This window comes from Agelaius phoeniceus, chromosome 10 (assembly GCF_051311805.1).
Source record: "Agelaius phoeniceus isolate bAgePho1 chromosome 10, bAgePho1.hap1, whole genome shotgun sequence".
NCBI classification, from domain to species: Eukaryota; Metazoa; Chordata; class Aves; order Passeriformes; family Icteridae; genus Agelaius; species Agelaius phoeniceus.
Window position 1 is genome coordinate 19,508,385 of NC_135274.1, and position 25,968 is coordinate 19,534,352.

The 25,968-nt window shown below is 38.8% G+C and overlaps 2 long non-coding RNA genes across 9 annotated transcripts in view; one reads left to right on the top strand and one right to left on the bottom strand.

Moving 5' to 3' along the window:
• Positions 1-3,858, top strand: part of LOC143694893 (uncharacterized) — a 34,028-nt gene extending 30,170 nt beyond the window's left edge. The window contains exon 3 of the long non-coding RNA XR_013183674.1: positions 3,790-3,858. This is a non-coding gene — a long non-coding RNA (uncharacterized LOC143694893). The remainder of the gene's footprint in view (positions 1-3,789) is intronic.
• Positions 1-25,968, bottom strand: part of LOC129124146 (uncharacterized) — a 130,192-nt gene that overhangs the window by 68,785 nt on the left and 35,439 nt on the right. For 6 of the 8 annotated variants that reach the window (XR_013183673.1, XR_013183668.1, XR_013183671.1 and 3 more), the window contains exons 2-3: positions 6,089-6,159; positions 2,250-2,313 (exon numbers count right to left, since the gene is read on the bottom strand). This is a non-coding gene — a long non-coding RNA (uncharacterized LOC129124146). Of the gene's footprint in view, positions 1-2,249; positions 2,314-6,080; positions 6,160-25,968 lie in introns of all 8 variants that reach the window. The other 2 variants (XR_013183672.1, XR_008534799.2) reach the window with 1 other exon arrangement.

Consider the following 25,968-nt stretch of genomic DNA (forward strand, 5'->3'; position numbering starts at 1 on the left):
TACAGTGATAATGTCCACTCAGATTAACACATTCCATTCCTCACAACCAAGAGAAATTGGCCAAACTGATGAGCTATTTAAGTGTCTTGTGAATAGGTATCCTTGAAATGTGAAATATTTAATCACAAGAAGTATTGTTATTGCTGCTATTTATTTCACTTTGTCTCCAGTTACTTTATTTTATTAGAATATCAGGATTTCTTCTCAATTAGATTAAAACATCTTGCACTATAAAAGCTTAGGTTCAGATAGTGATAATTTTTTAAACACTCATTTTGTCTCAGCTGATAATTGCTATGCTGAGCTCTCATTCAAAAGCAATACTATTATTATTGTTGTGAAATTCAAACATGAAGATTTCAAACACTATTGAGTGAATGACAAAAATACAGTTTCCAAACTGTAAAATATATTTTGACCTTAGTTCTTACAAGTACTAAGCAGCCAACATGGAATGGATCCATTCCATTTTAATATGGAAATAATCTTAACTGAGGAATTAGCACTTAGTCTGGCTGTGGGGTAAACTGGGCTTATTTGACTGAGTTCTGAGAGTTTAAATATCCCACCTGTGAGCCTGGTAGGCACACAACTGAAATGCACTTTAGAGTCCACGTTGACAACATGCTGAGCATCCTCCCTTCCCAGGGGCTTTAAGAGGGTTGAAGCTGCTGAGTACCTGTCAGAAGTCTGTGCTGCATTCCAGAATTGTGTCCCTAGGATCACTGGACTGTGTGTGTGGGTAGAGCTCACTTTGCCATGCCATCACTGACTAGTTCTAACAGTGTCTGGCCTGAACTTCTAAGTCTTAGAATAAAAGGAGGTTCAGAATTCAGGTGATGCCATATGACTTTTAGAACCATACCATAGGCCTTTGCTGCTTTTGCAGAACAGAGTGTCTCTCTCTCCAGGTCTCCAAGACAACTTGAAATTTATTTGTCAGTTGTCTCTCTGCCCTGACAAAATATTTCCCTGTCCCAAAAACCTAATTTACCAGTTCTGGATGCAGACACTTCATTGACTCAGTAGGGATTGGTAGTTACACATAAATCTAAATTAATTGAACATACAATTCAAGCTGAGCAGTCCAGATCTGAGCTGTTCTAGACCAACCTCAACATTAACACCTCTATTATGAGCTTGTAGGCAGTTCATCTGCACCTGTGTGACCATATGTAATTTAGTTTGACAGGAGTTTGCCTCAGGCAGTATGGCAAAACCCCAGTAACATATATACAGAACAGAAACTAGTCAAGATGACTCTGAGCTTCACAATTCCCCAATGGCATGGTTTTGGGTAGGACACCAAAGTGGGCTTTGTGGATGTCACCCTGTCATCCTGGAGTCACTATACAGTGTGTTACTGTCTGCAAAATGATCCCCTCCTCTCCTGCCAGGGGGCCACTGGATGTACCTGCTTCACTCTCTGCAAGGATGAATGAGGCAAAGAACACCCAGTCTGGTGCAAGGTGGGAGATGTGGGTTGGGCTACAACTCCTGCTCTTTCAAAGACCAGCTGTGAGCTTAAGTAAGAGGCACAGCCCACCAAGGCTCAACTTGCAGCATGGGAATAACAGCCCTTTCTATAACACCCCCCAGGAGCTGGGGAAGGTGACCACACACACGGGGTGATGTCTGGAGACGTTCATGGTGTGAGCATCAACCCCTAAAGTCAAGGTGTGAGTGGGGTGGTGCCTGCAGGAGCCAGGTCCCCGTGCATTCTGGGGAGAGGTTTTATCCTTGTTCCATCAGAACAGACCAGCCAACCTGGGATAAGTGCACTCTCAGCATCAAAGGGTATTTAAGGTTAATTAAGATGAAGTCAGGCCATCTGTCTGGCTCCATGACAAATTCTCTCCCTCCACTGTGCAAGGTCCTGTACATTTCCATAGCAGGTATCCCATTCTCTAAGCTGGTTGATCATTACAGACTTTGATGAGGCAGGCTCTGTGAATACTGCAGAGATGTTCTCAACTGTTCCAGAAGCTGCCAAGCACTTCATTTTACTTCAGTGTTTCATTACCTTGCACTTCTCCTATGGCTATATTTGGCAGAGCTTTTCTACTGACTCTCCAGACCAGTTGTCCTCTCCCTTTGGCAAAATTATTAGTCAGGACTACAGACCCAGTTCTGCATTAATTTTTCAGCTCAGCATATAATAATAATAATAAATACCTTCTATTCGAATAGCATTTATCCAAAATCAAGATGGAAAGCTAACATGCCCAGCTGGGAGCACAGCAACTTACCATTAGTTTTATGAAAGTACCCAGTAGAGATCTGAATCTATTTTGTACAGTTGGGTTCTTCCTCCTGGGGAAAAAATAAAATTCAAGATCAATCTTTGTGCCAGAAAATGTGGAGAATGAAAAGAGATGTGAGCATTGGCTTTTCTGGCCTTAGCTTAGGGAAAGTGCTTCAAGAAACAGAGCTCTGCAAAGAAAAATTAAAATTATAATAAACTTTTGTTGAAAAAAAAAATCCTGTTCATCTGATTCATAGTTTTGATGATTCAAATCCCATCATTCCTCTACTATCCTGAACTCCAAACAGTTTCAGGCTAAGGTACTAGGTTTTTCCATAACACAACAATAAAAGCAGAATCTGTAGTGATAACCAAGACCAAAGGTAGCCCCCGCAGAGTGCTCACAGAAGCAAAATAAAAACCAAAACTGCTGCAGATAACAAACAAATACCAAAACAGCCAAAATTTAATGCTGCTGTGAAGTCTCTACCTGCTGAAAAGCAGCTGCTGTAGGTACTTCTGTGGCCTCTTTACTACAATATCTTGAAACTTCACACCTAAATGATCACATTCTCAGAGAGGCACTATTTATCTCTAAGGGAGTTGAAGCAAACACAAGGATTAAAGGCTTTTTTTCACCAAGGTATTCAGATACTTATATCCTTATTGTTTTCAAAGGGAAGGTAGGAGCCTGAGTATCTTCAGATTTTCTAGGTCTTTGTGACTCTCAGGAGGCCACAGGGCAATGACGTGGCAGAACAGGAAACAATTTCAGCCGGAAATTTTATCCAAATTTATTTTTACCTCTGGTCTTCCAACCACTGGTTAACACCCAACCAACTAGATCATCTTTGTGTTTCACATCATCCTTATTTCCTAATCCTGCCGTACCTCTCCACTCAGCTACAAATACACAATGGTGCCACAGCAAAAATACTCTTTTTATCTCTTTACAAGGTACAGACCTGCCATATGAATGCTGTCACACACATGTGGCTCCACAAAAGAGCTAAACATAAATTGTTGAGTCTGTTCATCAGTTTTTATTTTGACCAAAGGGCTTGTTGGACACAGCAATTGGTAAGAACACAAGGCACAATGATTTGTATTAGAGAAAGTAGTTGCCACCCTGTAGCATTTTAAAGGTTTAAAACTGAGAAATGAATTTGCACTAACTTTTGTGCCATGATATCACTTGGGACAAATACTCATAGTGTATCTCCAACTCACTGTTTAATCTATTTGTATTCCAGAGTGTTTCTTGGTTTTATTCTGTATAACATAAAAATAAAGAGATTTATACAGCCAACATTTAAGTGATGGTAATAACTATTACAGCAGTAAACTAGTATGTCTAATAATAAGTTGAATTAATGTATAGTTTGCTTACAGTTTTGAAATTCCATAATCTCACATGTTTAACTTTCAGATGGACAAGAAGGCGGAGTGTTTAGATTAACTGTCCTTTTTTAACATGCTGTTCTTGTAAGTTTACCAGCAGAACAATGAATTTTAAAAATTTTCTTCTTATTTCTGTTGGCCAGGGTCTTCCAGGCACCTATGGACCCCAGGATGAAAACTATTAACTTACATGCTTAAAATTAAGCAGCATTTGGAGGTTTGTTGAATCAGCAAATACAAGCTTACATTAGTTATTTGATGAAATTAATATTATTTTTTTAATAACTTAAATGAGTGTAAATTGGTCATAATGGTAAACTTGGCTTTGTTTCTTAGTACTCTTTGCTTGGGTAATGTGTACTTGGTGACTATTACCATTTTACCACACTACTAATGTGCACTAATCATGTTTTTTCTTGTTGTAAGTGAATAGCTGGGATGTTGCACAGAACTGTTTGATCAGTATAGCATGATTTAAGAGAATGGTTATGCCTTTATTTGTCTCATAATCCTACTTAACATCTGTATGAATCATTACAGTAAGATGTGTGTTAATAACAGCTTCCACATACATATTTATATATACAAAATTAAAATATTAGCTGCCTTTTTTTTTAGTACATTTAAAGTGTCACTGTACTTTTCCACTGAAGAAAAATACTGAAAATGTTTCACTTATTATATTTGTTTTTCCCCCATTGACTTGTGTGTCACTTCATGAGTGATATCAAGCTATGTTGCATGATTTGAAAATCATGAGCCTTTTGCTTTTCAAATCCTCACGTGAGAGAAAAGCCACTTTTGTAAGTTCCCTGACAATATCCATAAGGGAATCTCTTGGGAATAGAAAGGCATCTTGAAAACAGACAACACCAATCCCATTTCAAATCCCATGAGGTAAGAGACCAAGCTGGTTCTCTGCACACTTCATGTGGGTCTGGACTGTCTGCCAGCAGATTTCCTGCACTACAGCCATGCCCCCTTCACAAATGGTGGGCACTGGAGGAGGGAGATCACCATATCTTCACAGAACATTGCACAGATCCTTCCAAGTGAGCCTCTGTGGTCTTCTCTTGCCTTCAACACCTCCCTATCTTTGCTCTTCCATACATTCCCCAGATAAAATCTGTGTTGATTTAACTGTTCCATCCTTATGACTTGATGACATGCTAACATTTTGTTTTGTAACAAGTCAGTCAGAATTTGATTTGTCAGGCTTTGCATAGAAAGAGGCACTAAACCCCCATATCTTCCTTCCCCCCTACATGTCATGGGCTACTAACTCTTAAGTAGCTAGAGTACCTCTAGTACCTCTACTCAAACTGTAGTACCTTGTCTTCACTTGGTGCCAGTTTTTGTAGCCTCTTTTCTGGCTTTTTGCCATTAGGGATTGCACAGATTGGCACTTCTCAGCAGACCACACATGAATTATACACTACTACACAACCCTGCTACTCCACATTGTAAACACCTCTCTCCATCATCTCAGTTACCATCTCACTTCTTTTTTATTTGGCTGTATGTATTGTAATGTGCCAATCTTGAGTTCCAAAGTGTTAGAGAATTAATTGCAACCTTGATTATGAAGGTGCAAAAAGGAGAGAGGAGTCATGGCTGAAAAGGAAGAGGCTTATAATTTAAGGGTGTGGGCCTTGCACAAGGTGCAAACAGATGTGAACCTTGTCTGTGACCTGCCTGCTGGGCCTATAAAAATCTCACCTCAACCCTAACACATGTCCCACACACGAGTTCTAGTCAAGAACTCATAGCAGGTAAATGTAGGTAGCAGGAAAATGTCACTCTATGTCCAAATGTCCTGGAGTGCCCTGCTTGGAGGAAAGAGCACGCTCACCCAACGTCCTCTGGAAATCCATCATTCCCCTCCTGAAACTCATGCAGTCACTTGCCTGGTGCCCCTCCCACCTTGACCCTGACACAGACCTACCTAAAACAGAGGCCATGTTTTTAAAGATCTCAGTTCCTAATTAAGTCCATATGCTTCAGGCCAAATTCCTGATCATAGAAATTAAAGGAATTTTATCCATTCATTTATGTGGGGCAAGATTATATATTCTAATTTCATATATTTAATATTTGACTCTTTCAAAACTTGTGGCATTTCACCTGCCACTGGAGTTTACTTTGCAAATCATGTCCACTACTGACAGCAGAGACTGAAATTTTTGATAGTTACAGCAGAAACCACACATTTCATACTAACTGTATTAGAACAAATTGGTGCATAGCCAATAGGAACAACTAACTGAAAATTACAGCCTGTATTTGCATAGTACAAAACTTTTCATCCACCCAAAGAAGCTTTGAGAAAGATATAGTTCATAATCAATGGAATTAGCCAAAACAAATGTGTCCATGAAAAATTATTTAAAAAATTATACCCCCTTGTAAAAGCAATTTATTTTAATTCTCTTACCTACTTACCAAATTTGAAATATTTCATAACAGGTCAGAGAAAGCTATTAACAAATCCAACTTCTACTGCATTTCCTTTTCTGAGAAAAAAAAAAAGAAAAAAAGAAAAGAAAAAGGTTTAAAAGAGTAGCACCATAAAACACAATTTAGTTCACATTTCAAAATCCAAGCTCAGACTTTCAGTAATTTCTTCTCTTGTGTACAAAGTGTGTATAAAATACTCCTGTAACATGAAGTTCACTGCTGTTCCCTGCACACATATAATAAGCAAGTGCATTGGGGTAAACCTGCCTCTGCATCATTAAGTGGTTGGTAATACTGCTGATTATATTCATTATTAAAAATTCATTGTAGAGTTTGCAAGTGAAATACCTCAGTCTTCTCAGCCTGAACCTGATCTCAGCTGTATCTCAGATGAATCCCACCCACTTTAATGGAGCAGAGCCAAAAAATATTCTACTGTAATGACTTATAAAATCAGCCTCTCTTAATTTCCAAGCACATTAAAGAAGAGATCCAGCTGTGCATCCAATGATAAAGATTTTCTCTCTCATAACAGAAGGATAATAATTTCAAGGTCTTGCAAACATCTTAGAATAATTGATCAAGCCCATAAGTTATCTACAAGACTCATTTTCACAACAAATACTACTGTAAAATTGTATAAGACACTAAAGATAGTTTCATTACAGTATAGAGTGTACTTACATGAAATCATCTAGAAAGGTCAATTTAGATCCACAAAGTAGGTGATATCTATACTCTGGGATGAGGTCATTCCTGAAATTATCTGCTTTTCCAGAGAAACACTGCATATACTGGTCAGATTTCTCAAATTTTGAAACACACCCATCTCAGTTCCATTATTATTTTCAGTTCAGCCCAGCTGAACATAACAGTTTGCCTCCTCTTTAATGATGCACTGAGTGAAAAATAACATACATCAGCCTTTTCAATCACAGGAATACTGCCATTCTCTAAATTTTACTAATTTTAATAGGACTTTAAAATAATTTTAATCTAAATATAACCTTTAGAATAACTTTAGTTAATTTTTTTTTTCTGCTTCATCAAGGCAGTATTTATAACGAAGTGAACCGAATCAAAACTAAATTATTTTCTTAGGTATGTGTAGAGTATCACTTATTAAATCCTCTGCCTGCAAAGCCATTGAATTGTTCACATATCTCAGCCAAATCAGTTTAGTTTGTCTTAACGTGATTTAAAAAAATATTTATTTTAACAAATATTGCCATATTTTGAGATATAAATTCAAAGTAGTAGAAAATAAGTTTAGAGCTTTTCCACTTCCTTGATGAGTAGGTGATTGTTTCCTGGTACATCCTGTTCCTTCCATAGTCTGCCAATCCAGATTTGTTACTTGCATTAGTTTCCTCTCAGCAGAAGATGCTGTTTTCCAACAAACTAAATGAAAACTCCTTTCTGTGCATTGACATGGGAAGCAATTGCTAAAAGAACATCTTTCTTGTTTTTTCTCACACTGCCCCAGGGCTGGGCAGATGACAGTTGTGATCTTTCTCATTTACTGATTATAAAACCTGAGAAGAAAAGAGAAAAACCTTCTAATGAGGTGAAATCACAACCCCTTCTTGAGCTACTGGGTAATTCACCTCACATGGCTAATGCAGTTAGATAGGTATGTTTTTTTTTCCTTTAGGATGGGAATTCAAAATAGAACTGCAAGGTGATTACATGATTTGAAAAAAGTTTCTAAGTAGTATTTACAGGATATTCTTGCTGTGTAAAAAACATTCATCCAGAAGTAATAGTGCCATAGGGAATATACAAATATGCAGATTACAAACAGACAGACATGCAAATTGGAGATAATCATTAAATTAGTAAAAAATATCACTTAGGAAAAGAGTATCAAATGAAGAGAACAGTATAAAAAATGGTAAAAAACAAACAGAAAAGAAAAATGTCTGCCTTTTTAGGAGGAAGAGACAGAAAATAAGACTAATTAAAATGTTGGTAAGATGAGAACAGGGCCAAGAAAACAGAGACATGAAAAAAGAGTAAATACTTCAAGTATATCTCAGTTAGCTACCAAATGAAAGCAGTCAGGAAGCCACAATGATGGTCACAAAGAAGGAAAGATATCAAGAGGGAATCAGAAAAGATGGACATCAGCGGATATTGTTTTCTTTGAAGAGGATGGCAAAATCCTCCTTGGAGATCAAAGGAAGTGCAAAGGAAGTGAACGGATTTATTGACCAAGTGCCATCCTTAGCTCACATACTCCCTTGTCTAACTAGAAAATAACTGAAATTCTTGGTCTTACATAATATCTCAGATAAGAACAAGCAGAATGTCAGCTCAGAGGAGCCAGCAGACAGCAAGAATATCTAACGATTTCTTAAAACTCCTATAAAACAGGAAAAGAAACTTCCTGATTTTGGAAAACAATTACATAAATGTTACTTGAGAAGAACTTTTACATTGGAGCAAAGTTGAAAATATGAAGTTTAACTTTTTTATAAGGTTAAGTTTGAGCCCTTCTGTGCTACCTTTACTGACATTTGAAATTAAACAAGAAATTTCACTGTTGTAACAGTTCTGCCTGGAATTTTAGTGAAACCATAATCTCTTCTTATTAATTTTCACACAGTTTATCACAATGTCATAAATGACTTCAACAAACAAATTATACCTGAAAAAAGTTGTTTGCATTTCAAAAGTCTGTAGTAGATTTAGAAAGTTCCTTAACTGAGAAATTATTACCAGCCTATATTGCAACAACAGCAACATGAATGTGTTTTCGTCATTAAAACCTTTCTGCAGTACAGAAAAATATGGGATATACAATCTAAAGGCCATAGGGGATGTGTCACTATGCAAATCTATGTACAAGTGTGGTTTCTGCAGGGGTTATGTCTGTAACTATGTTATCTGTGCTACTCTTACACCCAGCCCCAGTAAGACTGAGGATTTATCATGCTGAACATCATAAACAGAAAATGCCAAGGTAGGGTTTCTGCCCCACAGGGCTCAGCCCCTGGGTAACTCAAGAGGGAAAAGGTACTGAGAACAAGGAATGAGTTGAAATTTTCAAGGCCCAGCTGTGAACCAGATTCTCCAGGAAGGCAGTGGGCATGTGGCAGCTTTGGTGTCATTTCCCAGGGGGGTATGGGAAATCTAGGCTGATGAAAATATAGAAGAAGGATTTCTCAGTGTTTGCCACACCAGTATTCTTTCCTCACAGAGCTTTCCTTTAGAAATGTCTTTCATCTGTTTCCCTCTTTTCCTTGCTCAGGTGCCTCCTATTGCTTTACTTCTCTTGTACTCTCTGCTCCTGGGACAGGGAAGCAGGAGAGAGAGGGATTTGGATTGGGATTCTCTTCTTGGTGAAAGCTCATCCCTAGTGAGACAGGCTTGGGCAAAGTACCAAGCTCCTATTCACAAAAACATCTCTTTGGGCAATTGTACATCTAATTTGCCATTTGCATGGGCAACTTATTCCCTCATAACTAGGACAATTATTTGTGTGAGTAGTTACTCTATTATGGGAATGAAAATCAACATTGCACTGATTTGTTTATTTAGTTTCCTTAAAAAAATTGGTTTCAGCTTTCATATACATTCATGACACTTGTCTTACATTGCCAACCATCAGTAAAGTTAGTGATTGTCATTAGCAAAAGAATCAAACATTGACTGACAGTAAAAGCCAGTAAAATATTCGCTTGTCAGTAAAAATGGCAAGATAATTTAGAACTTTTCATTGCTTTGGCATAAGTTCCTGGACTATCTGAGTACTTTTAATATCAAAGGGCTTTATTTATCATTGTTGAAATGATGTGTTCTAGAAAAATTGACACATATGACCATAAACAGAAATAGTAGGAATCCCAAATTGCCTTGAAAAATGTACTCCAAATTGCACAAGTTAAATGAAAATTTGAAATCTAGATATGAGTGAGAAGACAAAATGCAATTGGAACAAGTTTCCCCAAGAAGTTGTGGATGCCCCATCCGTGGAACAGTTCAAGGCCAGGTTGGACAGAGCTCTGAGCAACCTGGTCTAAAGGAAGGTCCCTCTACCCATGGCAGGGGGATGAAAATCAATGACCTTTAAGATCTTTCCAATCCAGGCCATTCTATGATTCTATATGTTTGAAAAATTGTTTAAATTGAGTAAATATTTTGAGAAGTGTATTTTCCCCCTCCCCACTGAGAATAATTTTCAAAATCAAATAATTTAGAAACCTCTGTCCTAAGTGCATTGTGAAAGTACTCTCTAATAAAGTGTGGGTTACACAGGCTTGGACACAGTGGTGGTTGCTTCTAGGTATCAATACCTGTATTCCCTGTGCCCACCACATGAATTAACAAGGCAAAGTTCAGTTTCAACACCACTGCTTGACTCATTACCACAGCCCTCCTAGTAAGTGAGGTGCTTCACAGGGGACCTGCAAAACAGCTGCCCTCTGGGTGTCTTGTTTTGGCGGCCTTTTCCATCTGTTTTACCTGTCTCCCTTTCTGAATAATTTATTTCACCATCTCCCTAAGTAGAGCACCTGGCCTAGGGCTAACTCTTTCACCTAAATTATTCAGAGCTGAAAACTCTTTGGATTATACTCAGATAATGTAATGACTTAACAGGACAAAACCCTTAACTTTGAAGCAACTGTGAATGTTTCTAGGCTCTGGACTGTGTTAGCAGTTTGAAAGGTTGGCTGTGTAAACTATGTACAAAAGAACCACAGAAATCCTTCCTCCTCAAACATCTTCAAAGCCTCTTTCAGCAGCTAAAACTTTCCAAAGCAGGGTTCTTTTACCTTGATGCCTCTCTGCCACATCTCAGTCCCGCGGGAAGCCAGAGGATGCCTCCATGTGTGTGCACTGCAGCTGGCTTGTCCCTGGTCTTTATGCAGGAAAAGACACTGAAAATTGGCTGCAGGGTTGGCTTTGTGCACGTCTGTTCTCTTCACAAGCAGGTTTTTGTTCAGAAACACCAAAACCCACCCCTGTGCAGCGCTCCCATCCATGGTCTGTACTTCACTATCTTTATCTCATGAACTCTGCAGTTAAAATAATTCCTCCCTGCCTCTGTTCCTAATAGCAAGGACAGCTGCCACACTGCAGCAGAAAGGGGCTGTACAAGGTTCTTGCCTTGGATGCCACAAACCAGCTGCTCTCAGACTGAAAGCTCACTGGCAATTTTGGGTGCAACTCTGGCTATCCCTGTCTGTATTGACTATGACTTAGGGAAAGTTTCAGCTTGCTTTTAAACATTTGTTCCATTTGTTTTCCCACAATGTTTCCACTGTTTTTAGCCTTTTAATTATGCTCAAAAAGCCTATGATCAGCAGTTTTCTCATTACTTTTGGAAATCTTGTATTGATTGTTTGGAGGACAATCAATACCAGGAGGTGATCTCCTGTCTTACAAGATACTTACTTCAGCAAGTGTCTTTATTTCTGAAAGAAGTTTTACTTTAAAAAGTTATGGTATCAAGGGCATAATTTGAGATACCAAATCAAGAGATATCTTAAAGCCTTTCCCACTTCAGGTTAAGAGGGAATGATAATTTGTCCTTGGTGAGAAAAGGAATGAACAGAATAGTCATAAATGAAGGAACAGTTTTTGAGGATAATGTTTTGAGGATAATGGCCTTGCAGTAAAATATTTAAAAAGTTAATTAGTGCAATTTCTATCTGGGTTACTCTGGGTTTACCTCAGTATCACAAAGACAGGCATGGGGGAAAAAAAAAGAATTATTAAAATGAACGTTTTGGAAAATCAGCGCATTGTCACTTCTACAGTCAAGAAATTCCAAATACTTTTCACATTAATTTACAGGAACTAGCACAGATGCTGTTGAAAAAAATAAAAAGATCATACAGTAATCTTTATCATATCCTACCCAATGCTAAAATTATTTTCAGTTGGATTTTTGTCTGCATAAGTACCAAAGAATTTGGCATGTTTTGCAGCAACTAGCATTGTCTGTTTACTGTAGGGATGTGCATAATGCCCATCACTGTAGTTCTTATAGGCACTATACGAACTGTTCAATTTTCCTCTGAGAAGTTTATCAAGTATCAGGTATTTGCTTTTTGCTCCAGCTTGGGAAATCAGGGTCATGGATTTCAAACGAAGTGCTTTGTACTCTCCAAGGGCAGTGAGAAAACACAATAGTACAGACAAAATCTAATCAAAGTATTTTGGCTTTTTGCCTCCTTTTTATTTTACAATGGGAAAAAAAATTCAAGGTGCGACTCGAATCCCTTCAGGAGTTCCCTTCCTGTGCGCGCTGGCTCTCGCCAGAAACGCGAGACTGACACAGAGATAAAATGTGCTGCCAGCTCCTCCTGGCCATTCAAAGACCCTCCCTCAGGTATCAGGTGCCTTCCCTGAGCTTTGAGGTCAACCAGACACCTCCCTCGAGGCTTACCTGGGCTGCAGGATACATCTACCCAAAAATCCGCTCAGGTAGAGCAGCTGTTATCTGAGCTAGGATCAAAGTCCCCCTCTGCACTCCAGAAAAAACATCTTCCAAGCTGGTCTTCTTTCTCCATGATTCAAATGAATGTTGAATGAGTCTCTGGGGACAACAGTTGTTGTGCTGAGGAGCGAGCTGTCAGAAATACTTCATCGTGAAAGTTCAGTTCCTTTCAGGGCCTTTTATTATTAATAGTCATCGCTGCAGGGGAGCATTAAACACAGACCCTATTTACTATACAAATTGATATATTATAAACCACAAAAGCCATCCTGGTGCTTTGCTACTTCACCTTCCTTTTCAGCATGCTAGCATGAGGGAATCTTTAACCTTTGTGTGGCTAGAATACAGACAGTGAATTTTGGTTTAGCAAGGCCAGGCTGGATTGCTCAGAGCAGCTGATTTTTTGAGGATCACTGTCTTGAGGAGTGGGTAGAGAACAGTGACATCTGTACTATATGAAAGGCAAGACATTTTGCTGCATAGTGACACTGAGTTCATCAATACAAATAGTCAAAGGCATTTATGCCCCTGGAAAGGCCACAGGATGTTCCCCACAGGAGCTTATGTTATTGTTCCAGATTTTAAGCAGCTCCTGCAGCTTTCTGCTGCCTGCTAGGGCATTGCACCTGAAACAAACGATGGGCATATTATCTGTAGGTGGGTAACAGGCTGATTTCTTCTGCAGTAGCATGTGATAGAGGTGAGGGAATAGCTGCTCTGTGGCATAAGAAAACATGGCAAGATGAGTCCCAGCCTGATTCCAGCCCATCGTGGGTGTGGTACCATAGGCAGAAGAGACTTTTCTAGGTCAGTTTGCAGTGCAATATTGGATTTCTAGGCAGAAAACTCAGAGACAAACCACAGAAAGAGCAATAGAAATGAAACCCAGCAGGATGGTGACAGCCCAGAGGCAGGACAAGTAACAAAAAAATACCACATTAAAAAAATACATTCTATTGCACTTAGTAGCAGACAGACCCTTGGCTTTGCACATTTTGTCCCCTGCACTTTGGAATCAATTTTAAAATACCTTCCCAGCTTCTCAAAAAAGACAGTGCTCTCCCACTGGCCACTGAGAACAGGCACATGCTGCAGGGGCAGGGTGGTGGATGTCACAAAGACACCACTTGGCAAGGGGGATTCAGGGTCCTGCAAGTGGCACCTGAGCAAGCTGCAGCCATGAAGCATCAACTCAGGCATCCATAGTGTCACCACACCCTGAGGCAGCAGGGGTGACACAGCCTGTGCCAGTGTGCTGAGCCAGCAAGTCACAAAGCACCTCCTCAGCAAGAGGTGATTCCAGAAAGTCACAAGAGTGAGTGACTCTGGAATTTTAAAAGAGCTAAAAGCAGTTCTAGGGAGCAGTTTAAGTGCAATGCACCATGCTAAAGAGGCAGCACGGTATGGCTGACATAGTGTGGCCTCTGTGACATGTCTCAAAGGCCTCACAGCCCAGGGAGAGTCCATGGGAACAAGCTCTAAACTCAGATTCACAGTTATTGTAAGTGGATAGCACCAGGAGAGACTCAGGGATGTGATGCCTCTGTTGCTCCTGCACTCCCTAGAGTGGTGTCCCTGGAACAGGTTCGAGGCACAGCCCCAGGGAGGGTGGACAGGGATCCGTGGAGCAGCTGCTCTGTGTGGAAAGGGCGTTGTTCTCTGAGGCTGTTGATCTGGTCTCTCATGAATATTGTATTAGGTGAGAAGAGCCAGACAGCAAGGGGGTGGAAACCGCTGCTTTTTAAAGTACAGAACATGTGCTCAAAAAGAGTGTTCAGAAGTGCTTCTTCCAGCCTACAGTATGCTAAAGATTGGTGCTTGGTACATTTCAAGGATGAGAAAAAATATCACACCACTCAAGTGTAGCTGTGAAGTTGAAGATGTTCTGATATCCAAAAATGTTGTGTGTGCTTCTGACTAAAGTCCTTAATAACAACAGAAACTTGAGCCTTTTCTTAGATAGAAGGAATACTGAGCCTTTTCTTTTGACAATAAGAAAGCCCCAAAAAACAGTCCTGTAATTTTGTAACCAGACTTGGACAAACTTCTGAGAAGGACCACACACCAGATTAGATTATTTAGATTTGTTGTGAGAATAGTTGACATGTGTTCCCTTCCCTTTCACTGTCCAATCTTTGTTGTAAAAGTGGACTCATGTTGTGCCAGTTGAGATTAATATTATAACATGAAAGGGCTAGGTTTGTATCATTTTCCATTCTTGTTACAGTCACTGATGTGGGAATAGAGTTATATTCAACCTGAGCCACTTTGTGTTTTATGGCCAGGATTAACAGCACACAAACACTTCACAGTCTTAGGTGGGTTGAGCACCTGCACCTTGGCATCAAATACTGAGTGCCAAAGTATCTAAGACTTTCTTTCATGCGATGAAATATCCTTCAGATTACTCTAGATCTTGTCATGTTCTTGATCCTGACACCTCTTTTGCTCTTTCCTTAACAGGGCATGGCTCATGACTTGTTGCTCTGCCAAAAATTCCTCTGAGAATATTGTGCTCCTTCCATTCAAGCCTATATTCCACTCAACATATTCCTATTTCCATCATTGTCACCGGATACAGAATTTGAAATTTCACTACTCTGTTCACTGGGCACACAACCTTATTAACAAGAAATAATGCTCCATCCCACAGCCATAATTTCAAATATTTCCACTGTTCAGATAGGTGATATTATTTGTAAAACCAGTTATTACAGAATTTCATTATTTTCATATGCTACTTTAAAAATCTAATTCTGTGAAAGTAGTATTGTAATGTGGTTTATTCATTAAAAGCAAGACTAATGTTTTATGTATTTTAGGTGTAACTTGAACCCAGAAAACACCAAACTATTTACATTTATACAAGCCCTTGGAAGCCATTTCAAAATGATATAACAGGAAAATAGTTGATACAATTGTTAGATAACATCAAACAGTGGGTTGGGAACACAAACCATGGCCCTGTGAAAACTGATTCCTGAAGAATTAGCCAAGAGAGCTCCAAGTGCATTTCTTCTTATTTGTTGAAATACAATGTTTGTTCTTATTCTTCAGATAAAACCTGGCAAGTCTGTATTTGCACTTGTTGATCTTTCCCAACATAAATCTCTCCATTGTGTTCATATCAACAATATGTTTTCTTTACTTTAGTAATAAAATTTCTTCTACCATATGCTCTTTTAGACTCTGTGTGCAGTATTTATCCAGTTATTGAGGTTACAGTTACAGAACATTTCAGTATAAGATGCAAAGAACAATTGAACCTTGCACAGGTGTAAAATCTCTCTGATCTTCTTTTGTCATCAATTAAAAACCGCCTACAGGTGTAGGAGCCCTCTGATCTTCTTTTGCCATCTATTTAAAAGATTGTGTGAACTTTGCTGCAATATGTCCTAATCAGCATGATGATACATCCTTAACCAAAAGACACACAGTGCTCTAAAAACCTCTTGAATGTAATCAACTAACAGACCTAATCTCCCATTTTGCTGAATAATGCCTGGATACATAACTGCTCCCACTCTGAAATGGACACTGCAATTTCCTTGACAAAACATCAGAAAGCTTGGGATACTAATCACTATTTCTATTTAATAACTTACTGGGTAAATTTCTGGAGGAAAGATTGAATGTGAATTCACCATTTTTCTGGGGAAAAAAATTATCTGAAAAGCTTGCTACAAAGTTGATCTGTGTGCTGCTTAACACTTTCATAGCATGATAATTACTTTGTAAAATTGTGTGTGGGGAAGTCACTTCTTGTCCAGACCCACTTAAGCCTGAACTGATTGTCAGGGATGTGCCTTTCCAGGTCTTATTTTGGAGGATGATGAAAACCCACCATTATCTTTTGGATATGGTTTGTCCCAAAATTCCACTGTAAATGTAGAAAAATAAAGACATGACCTTACCCAAAATGTGTGCTTACCTCTCTGTATGTATATGCACAATTGAAATTCACAGACTAAGGTGGTTCTTACTGACGTGTCATAGATGCAAGACTGTGTCTAACTCTCCTAACTCCAGGTAAAACTCAAGAGTTTAATGCACTCATCACCATTTGGAATTAACTGGGATGCATTTGAATAGAAGCAGCTTTATTGAGCTTCTCACAGGCTTAGCCTAATGCCATTAGGTATGAGAAGTTGTTAGGGGTTTCCTATATAACCAATCAGGGGAAGAAATTAGAAACTTGGATAATTCTTATCTGAGTTACATACTGAAGAATCAAAATTCCCCTCCAGATATGAGAAGGAAGTGCAAAAATATCAGCCAGTTTATATTGGGGGTCTAGAAACTCACACACAAATAGTGAGTATTCTTCCAGTTGGGTGAAGAGTTATTTTTCCAATTAAAAATAGGAAAGCACCCTAAAAGGTATTTGCTCATATTTTCATAATGCCAACAGCAACATTCCAAGAAAAGACATAGATCCTAAATGAAGATCTCACCATCTAAGATAATAAAACTGTGGAGGAGATGAAATCACTATGTACTGCTTCAGAATTAACCTATAAATACCAGATATACCACACTGAAGAGCTCTTTGCATACCCACTAACACAGTAATAGATATTTATCTCAAATAAGCCATTTAATTATTTACTCTTCTTACTCTTGATAGAAAGTGTACGCACATTTCACAATATGTGCAGAATGCGCAAGTGGTCTAAAAAATATTTTTAAAATAATCATAAAATTATGCTTTTGGAAAATTAAATATGAAACTTGGAATGTGAAACAAACAAATAAGTCAATTTAGAAAAGATTAAAAGCAATTGTTCTGTTACCTTGGCAACCCATTCAAGGTGCAGCCAATCAGCAAAGTTGATGTATTGTTTTGACATACATGCACATATTTCTAACATAAATAGCAACAGAGACTTAATAACAATAGGTTTTAAAACTAGGAACTGATGTCATTTTAAATGTGTCAATCAAAGAAACCTATGAAAGTGTTTCTTCTATCAAACTGACAGTAAGTATATGCTGGAATGGCTTTATAAGAGATAGCAGACTTCTGACAGGTCATACAGAAGATGCAAAATCTGTAATTACATTCTACTTTCTTGGATTGTGTCCTTTAGTATGTCTGAAAAACTTTGAGAAGAAAATAAAACTTGAAGGCTATGATATATCATTTATTTCTGTAAACAAGTAACCAAAAAAAGAGCAGCAAATCTGAGAATGGAGATGAAATATCAGACTGAAAGAATCTGCCTAGCCCTCAAAATAGATGCACTTAAACTACTTGTCTTATTTTATGATTGACTGGTGCCAGTGAGGTTCTGCAGTGTAAGTTTTCAAGGATAGTAAAAATTAACAATAGGAGAAATGTAGAGAGGAAGATTGCTGATGGGATACAGAGCCTTTCACCTCTGGGTGCGCGGTTCGAATCTGGGCAGTGTCAGCAGCAACAGGAAACCATTACTTTTTGACAGGTGTCAGAAGCGTGTGTGGAAGCAGTGCATCAGCCACCCTCCTCCAGACCCTGATGGATATGGGCCCAAAAGCAACCCTCAAACTGAGCATTGTTCCTGACAGCCCAAAATAGCACTGGTGTCTCCTCCCTTTCCCAGAGAGCATTGTCCCTCCCCCTCACTTGAAGACCACACTACCATGGACTGGCCTTTGAATCAACACTGTGCTTGGAGAACTTCAGTTCTAATTAAGCAACATTTTAAAATCTCATTTACAACTAAAACACATTTGAACACATTTGTACATTTCTTCATGGGGTCAATGGACTTCAGGAAAGCTAGGGTTTAACCTTAGATTTTTCACTTCCAAGACCCTAACTTCAACCACAAAAAAAAAGAAAAAAAAGAAAAAAAGAAGCACACGTTCATAAAATCCTCAGATACAGAAACAAGCACCTTATTCTGTCATTGGGTGGGATTAAGTTACCCACTCTGGCACATCATCTTTTTTCTTTTACTTTTTCCAGATTTATATGACTCTCATCATAGCAAATGCTCAGAGAGAGGAATTTCCAACTGGAACACATTGAAAATAGAAAGGAAATAACTCACTATAAACAGCACTGAAGAGAAACAAGTGAACATGCAGGGTACAGCATAATTCTTTGTCAGAATGTGAGTGGTGTACTTTTGTCTAGCAGCCATTATCTTTCCTTAAGAAACACTGACTTTTACTTGGAATTTCAATCTACATTTTGATTGATTTCTTTTTCAGGATATAAGAAGAGTGATGGAAAGGACTGGGGATAAGGACAAGGAAGAATAGAAGAAGATAAAAAGTTTCCAGCCATGCTGTCAGGTTTGGAGAAAACAGGCTGAGGATTAACTCTTTCAGTGCTGTGGAACCTGCATGTTAATGGGGGCAAAGAGATGGAAAGTTTCCTTTTACACCAAACTTACAAGGCTTTAAACTACCAGCCTTGTGGTAGAATCTCTGTACCCAAAACACTGCTGACAACCACAGTCAAGACTTGAAAACAAACAAATACTACATAAATATAGTTAACACCAATGTTTTAGCCATAAATCACCAGTTCCCATTGGTAGTACTTGATTTTCTGCAGAGCCTGCGGTAAGGCAGTTCCAACCTAACACACTGTGAATCTATTACATCAAAGGGTATTTTTCCAAAAGGTCTACTTAGAACTTGATTGTCAGGTCAGCTTAGACCTGACCTTACACTGTGCAATATGTGTTTGTCCACAGTCACCATGCTCCCTATGTAGATAGATACTTTATCTTGACAAACCCAGGTTCTTGTGATCCACGATTTGATTCCTCTCCCTGGTCTTTCTGCTTGAAATTCAAATAGCAGCAGTCCTCTCCTTCCTTCTGATGAAGTACTTTCATAACCCTTTTGCACATCGTTTTTCTCACATATTTGTTCTACATATGGAGCCAGAGGTCTACATAGAGGACTGAGCCCAGGGACGGATGGAGATAAACTAACTAATTTAGTAACTGGAAACAGAAAAGTAAATTCTTTTAGCTAGAAATGGAGCAGAGAACTGTCCATGAGAGCCTGATCACTTTTATCTCAGAAGGCAATAATCTCACACTGCAACTCCTGTCTTTCATGCTGCAATATTAGAGACACCAAGGCTCAATTTAAGAAGTTGCCATGGCAGAGAACCCATAATATCTCCAGGTATCACAGGTTAATTATCCTCCTCAAAATATAATTGATTCTATTATGAATTTCTTTAGTTTCCATTTTCAAGCCACATATCATTATCTTTTTCCTCTAAGCCTGAAAAGTTAACTAAGAGTAAAAAATCTTTTAGCAAAGTTAACTAAGAGTAAAAAATCTTTTACAATCTCTACACTGTTTAATGCCTATAGTCACCTCTTAAGCCAAGCAGAGGGTGATGTATAGCAAGCCCAGAGAGGAGGAGGCAGAGTTGTATGTGGTGAGGATTGTATATTGAATTCAAGAACTGTAGCAGAACATCAACATTTTTCATACCCTATAAAAAGATGGATGTCTTTTATAGAACTCTGGTACATGTATTTTCTTGTTGATCAAACATTTCAAAAATACAAATGAGTGCTGACTTATATTTCTATAAACCTAGTTAGAATTTACATCTCCTACAGTCTCCTCCCATACATTTAAATCTCCATCCCACACTTTAATATTTTCTTTCTCCTGATTTCTTCCTTTTACCCTTTATTTTCATAATAAGAAGCAATGATGGATCTAGGAGAGCTCTGTGATTCAACTGATAAGTTTTTTCTTCTAGAAGATGACTCTTGTAACTGGTCTAAAAGCAAAGCCTCCAGAAGTGATGACTCAGTGCAGGAGGTCAGACCAAGCAGCTCTGCTGAGCAGCAGCAAAAGATGGATCTGGGGTGTCTCACAACAGCTCTGAGTGCCAGCAGAGTCAAACTGGCTGATTAACAGCACACAGGAGTTACAATAACACAGGGGTGCCAAGGCCAGCCTTGCTGTGTCTTGTCCTGAGCCACATCTGCAGCAAAGGACATTGATCTGCTGAGCTGAATATTCTGCAGATATTACCTCATGCTGCTGAGCAAAAATCCCTTCCAGTCCCCAGTATCAATAGCTTAAGCTCTGCCAGCCTGTGCATAGGAGTCCATGGGAATCCACTGCTGTGCTGCTTACTAGTTATTTCCATGACAAAATCCCTCAAGAGGTTCCAGTAGGGAATGAAGGCTCCTTGGGCTCATTAAACTACCTGGAAACTCCTAAAGATGAAACAGGTAGTTCTGGTCCTATTAGGTTCAAGGCAAATTTCAAACTTGAACATCAAGGAGGTCAGACCTTTGCTTTTTAAATATAGCTGTATGGAAAATGAAATTCTGCTGGAAAAGGGAGTGTAAAGATGCTCAGAAAGGAGAGAAAGCTTTAATACAGTACTTAAAAAGGGATTCAGTGCATGCTGGCTGCTGTTCTGTTAGCAATGTTTTTTTGCAATCAAATCAGAGGCAGAACAAAATGCCACATCTTTTATGAATGTGTTATTAAAGGAAATAGAATAAAGAAATCTGAAGAAAAAATTCTCAAACAACAATTAACTAAAGTCCTTAAACTACACAAATTCCCATGAAATTTGCACAAGGTTCTATCTTGTATACATCCCTAAGGCAAACACAAAGAAAAAGTAAAAATATATATGTATGCCTCCATGCAGGGGTTCTCCTCTGTCTTTTACAAGATGAAAAAAAATATCCACAAACTTTTACTTCTGGATCTTTCACTGAATTATTCCAGAAGCACAAAGACAACACAGTGCCTCAGTCTGTCAGTAGCAAGGGCGTGCAGTGTTTATAAACAAAATTTTCTTTATTTTTGAGACCAAAATAGTTTGCAAGCACTGACTAAGCCTTGTGACCCCTTTGTGAAGAACAGAGAATTGTTAAACCCATTCTCAGCAGACAAGGACAGACAAGCAGTGCACATCCAATGGAGACAAGTAAGGAAACAGGTTTGGGAGAGCTGCTGCAGATTTTCACTTTCACCTCAAATAGAGAAAGGAATTGCTTTGGCCCAAAATGTCACAGTAGTTATTCATTGTTACACTAAGACAAAGCTAGATAAATTTGAAGATATATGCTTTTATTGATGGGAAGAATAAATTATCTTGCTCAGAATTTATTTCCAAGACACAAGAGTGACTGTAGACCAAGAAACATCCAGAGTTATTATCTACACTGAGACTCCTGGCAGTTAGACCCATTCTTTAAACCATCTAATCTTGTAATTTATGATAGTACTGTAAAATAGTTAATTTCCTAGGCAGAAACATATCTTAATATTATGAACATAAAGTTCTTACTGATGTAATATATTTGCCTTTTCTATGAATCAAGATGAAAGTGCATAATAGTTGTAATTATGTTGTATAAAAATGAAAAGACCTAAAAGAACAATAGGTCTCTTAAAGTGTTATCTACCCCTAATTGTAATCTCACCTAAACTAAGGAACAAGGCATTTTACACACAGTGGTGAGCAAGTGCCTGATATTTTTAACTGCATATTCTTTATACTTTTCCTTCTTAAACTAATTTGTGACATCCTGCAAAGCCCTGCCTTTCCAGAAAGTTGAGCACTATGCTACATGAGACATAGTTCAACAGAAATGTAGGTCAATTTTTAACTGTCTTTCCTTGAAATGGAATGGTCTTGCATTTTATATGCAAAGGGCCACAGAGGAAATAATAAATTGTGTCTAATAGTCTTTACAAGTGTGCTAGGCCTTTTAGCTTAAAAGCTGCCAATATGGAAATAATAGGACATATTAAACCTTGTAAAACAGAACAGAAATGATGAGATGAATCTGAGAAGGGTGATGGGCCAGAGGAGCCACTGAAGGATGCCGAAAAAGCCCTTTCAGCTTAGGTGGATGGGGGAGCACAGAAGGAGAGCACTGTGGAAAATTAAAAAGATTTCCCATAGCTGGGCTGAAAAGAGGATTACATAAATAAATAAACTCCTCACAGTAAGCAATCTCCATAGCCCTGGGTGCCTGACCCATCACTTGGTCACTCCTGCCTCTTACAGGCCCTCCTGATGGAGCAATTTGCTCCAGCTGAGCCCTGCATACCTGGGCTCCCTTGTAATCCCCAATGAGGGCAGACACCTGTGGTAGCTCAGGGAAAAAAAAAAATGTTAACCTTTTCCTTGCCAGAGTCTGAGGGATTTGTACTTCAAAAGTAAAGTCTAAAATTTGGGAAGAGGAATTGGTTTTGCTCTAATGCTCTAAGGCTGGCCCATGGAAAAAGATGCTATCAGAGACAAAACTGCATGGTCACTATTTTGGACACCAAAGATCTTTGGCTACCAAAGAATTCTCATTAACTCTAAGTTACCAACCAAGATGGAAACATCTACAGTGCAAAGCACAAGAAAGGTCTTCACCAAATGGACAAACTTAATTATTCAGACAAGTCTGGGGGGAGATAGACCAATTGGCATGGAGCCCAAACATAATTACTACAGAGTTTAATAAAATCCTCTCTCATTTCCAGGACTGTAGCAAAATTTTGTTGTAAATTTTCAGCATGACACAGTAGGGCACAGAACTGGCCATTAGGTTTTTCTAGTTCATCTAAAACCCTTCACCTCATGAAGGCACACCACCCTCATCCACAGCTTCTCATCTTACACTTAATATAACCATTATAAAATGCCAAAGGCAAGCAATTGTCAGTAATTTCTGTGCAGGGGTGCCTTCACTGGGAGGGCTTAGGAGAACAAGAAGGGTTGTTTTCCCTCTTCCTTGAGAGAAGTTAAAATAGGCTGTATGTCAGTGTGGCAGACAAGGTTTTGGCTGCTCAGCCCATGGGTCTCCTCCCTGCCAGGAAGAGTTTCCTGTTTGGGGATTTTTGGGCTCAAGACCCCATCACAGGGTCTGGCTTTCAGGAAGTACAGAGGATCCAATGCACAGGAAGTCGGGTCAGATAAAGAGAAGTCAGAGTTAGATCTCCCAAACCACCAGCTCTTCCTGAAGGCTGAAATCCCAATCCCTTTGTTGTACCTTCTGTCTCATTGTTCCTGTGGCATCTCTCAACACCTTCACCTGAAACAAAGCCTTGGCTCTAAAAGCCACCCAGACTTCGTGAGATGCATACAGGGAACCTTTGAGGATGAATCAAATGAAAGAAGGAACAATTGTTTCTTCCAAGACTTCAGGGTGTTTGGAATCTGTGCCCCTCTTATTCAGGATATATTTATTCATTCTTTTCAAAGTGAAAGTCATATTCTTTTGATTTGTGGGAGGGGTTCCTGCAGCCAGGAACTGAAGCCTCCCTTTTATTGTTGCACAAGATCTAAAGGAATAATAACAATTAATAACACCGAAAGACTAAAAGGAAACTGTTTCATCTGAGCACTTAGGTGAGGTTAGGTGGATGAGTCTTTAGCAGCAGGGTCAGGTTTAGGTCACCTTTAGAGCTGGAATCAGGGCAGGTTTGCAGTGTTACACCAGGTCTGCAGTGCTTTGGTGGAGGAGCACAGACAGTAAATGGAGCTCTTGCCTTGTGCCCTGACCTTGCTACCAGCCATCTTCTCCAGGAAGAATTTTTTTTAAATCCTGGGTCCCCTGTTTTATCAATTAAAAGTTAGACTGTTTTAAGATGAGACCCACGTTGAGAGATGAAAAATTGCAGGACCTGACATTTAGGTAAAGTCTCTGAGTTATGTGCATGTGCTTGTACTGAGGTGAAAACCCTTTGCATACACAGGCCTAGTAGAAAAGAGCAGCCCATTTAAGTTTCCTGTGTTCTGGCAGATTTGACTAGAAAGTTACACCTCCAGAACAGGGACCACTGCAAGATTACTGAGCTCAAAGTGTTTTCTAATTCCAGAAGTCAAATTTTGCTACCTTTAGGTTCATCCCCAAAGCTAAACCTGATCTTGAGGAACATGAAATATCAGCAACCTTTCTGTTTCCTATGACTCTCATCACTGTCACAGCCTTAGAGTTCCTACAGCTCAACCATAACAAACTTTATACCAAAATATATTATGCTACCCTTTTATGACAAAGTTGAGGATTTGTTGATGTGGATATTAAATATTCTGCCCTAAAAAAATAAGCTAATGAAAATCAAGTCAATGAAATAAAGTATTTTTTTTTAACTTTATTTTAGGTATCTGGAAAAAGCAACTGGTAACTAAGTCATTGATTTAGCATCTAGAATTCTCCCAGTAAGTGCCCAAGTTCATGTAAAAACTCCATCTGGGCTGCATTTCGCGTTGTTTGTTAGTTGTTAGGGAAAGGATTAAAAATGGATGCATTTGGATTCTCCTTATACTGTTTCAAAGTATCAATCTGTACTGGAGCCCTCTTGTCCATTCCCAGATAGAAGAAACATCTTGGCCTGAAAGAGCTTCACTTTAAGCACACAGGAGGAGCAAAGGAGGTGTCACTGTCTCCATTTTATAGCTGGGCCACAGAATCTCTAAGTGATTTTCCCAGACTAATATACCCCCATTTTTGTAGAGAACATAATGTATCTCCAAAAGTTTACAGAAACCTAAAAAAAGAGGTATTCAGGGAATGCCTGAATCTGTGTTTAAGCTTAGCAGTTAAAGTAAGTCCTTCAAACTTTTAAACTCATTCCAAATTTTCAGAGCTGCACAGCATGAAACTGAGGGAATGATTTGACTGCGAAGATCAAGATGATGTAAGTATTGTTCAAGAAAAATACAGTAGAAAAAGATTGAAAAAAGTATCAGGGGCACTTTTAAAGTATTTCTTTAAAAATAAAAATCATAAAACTACCTCTGTTGACTCCTGCTGTTAATGTGCTTTTATTCAGGTGTTTGGAAACAATATTACTTTGGAGAGTAGATGGCTACAATCAAGGGCAGCTTTCTCACTTGTGGTCATTTGTTATGTACCGTGAGTTTGAGAATTAATAATGTGCATTCTTCAAGACAGCAGAGAAAACAGGCCCCTGACTGCACAAAGAGGGAGAATAATTCAAAATAGTTGGTAACTTTGATGCTTTTGAAAATTTTAGTGCAGTAACTTTTAATTAAAGCTTGAAATAAACGTTTAACTTGTCTTGCCGTATGAAGTTGCTTCACAGACATTTATCAACACACATATATTTAGCAGCTGCCATTCAGTGTAACATCCATGTCTATCATTGTCTACTTGAAGCTCTTTTCATGCACTTCAAGTGTATTATGAAAGAGCAATTTCCTTATTAACAAGGAAACAGATTAAGTTACTTAAGCAATTGTCCCACCAAGTACTGAAGACAGAAGACAGATTGTGCAAGGACCCTGGCTCAAAAGCACAGTTGAGAAGGAGAACAGAAATTATTAGTCTAGAAAGGGAAAGCTGGTACTCAGTGCCTCTTCCAGTAGCAAAGATCCCATCCACCCTTTTTGCCATCCTGCAATGGATGCTTACAGCTTCTGCCCAATGTTATCCCCAGAAATATGCATGTGGATAAG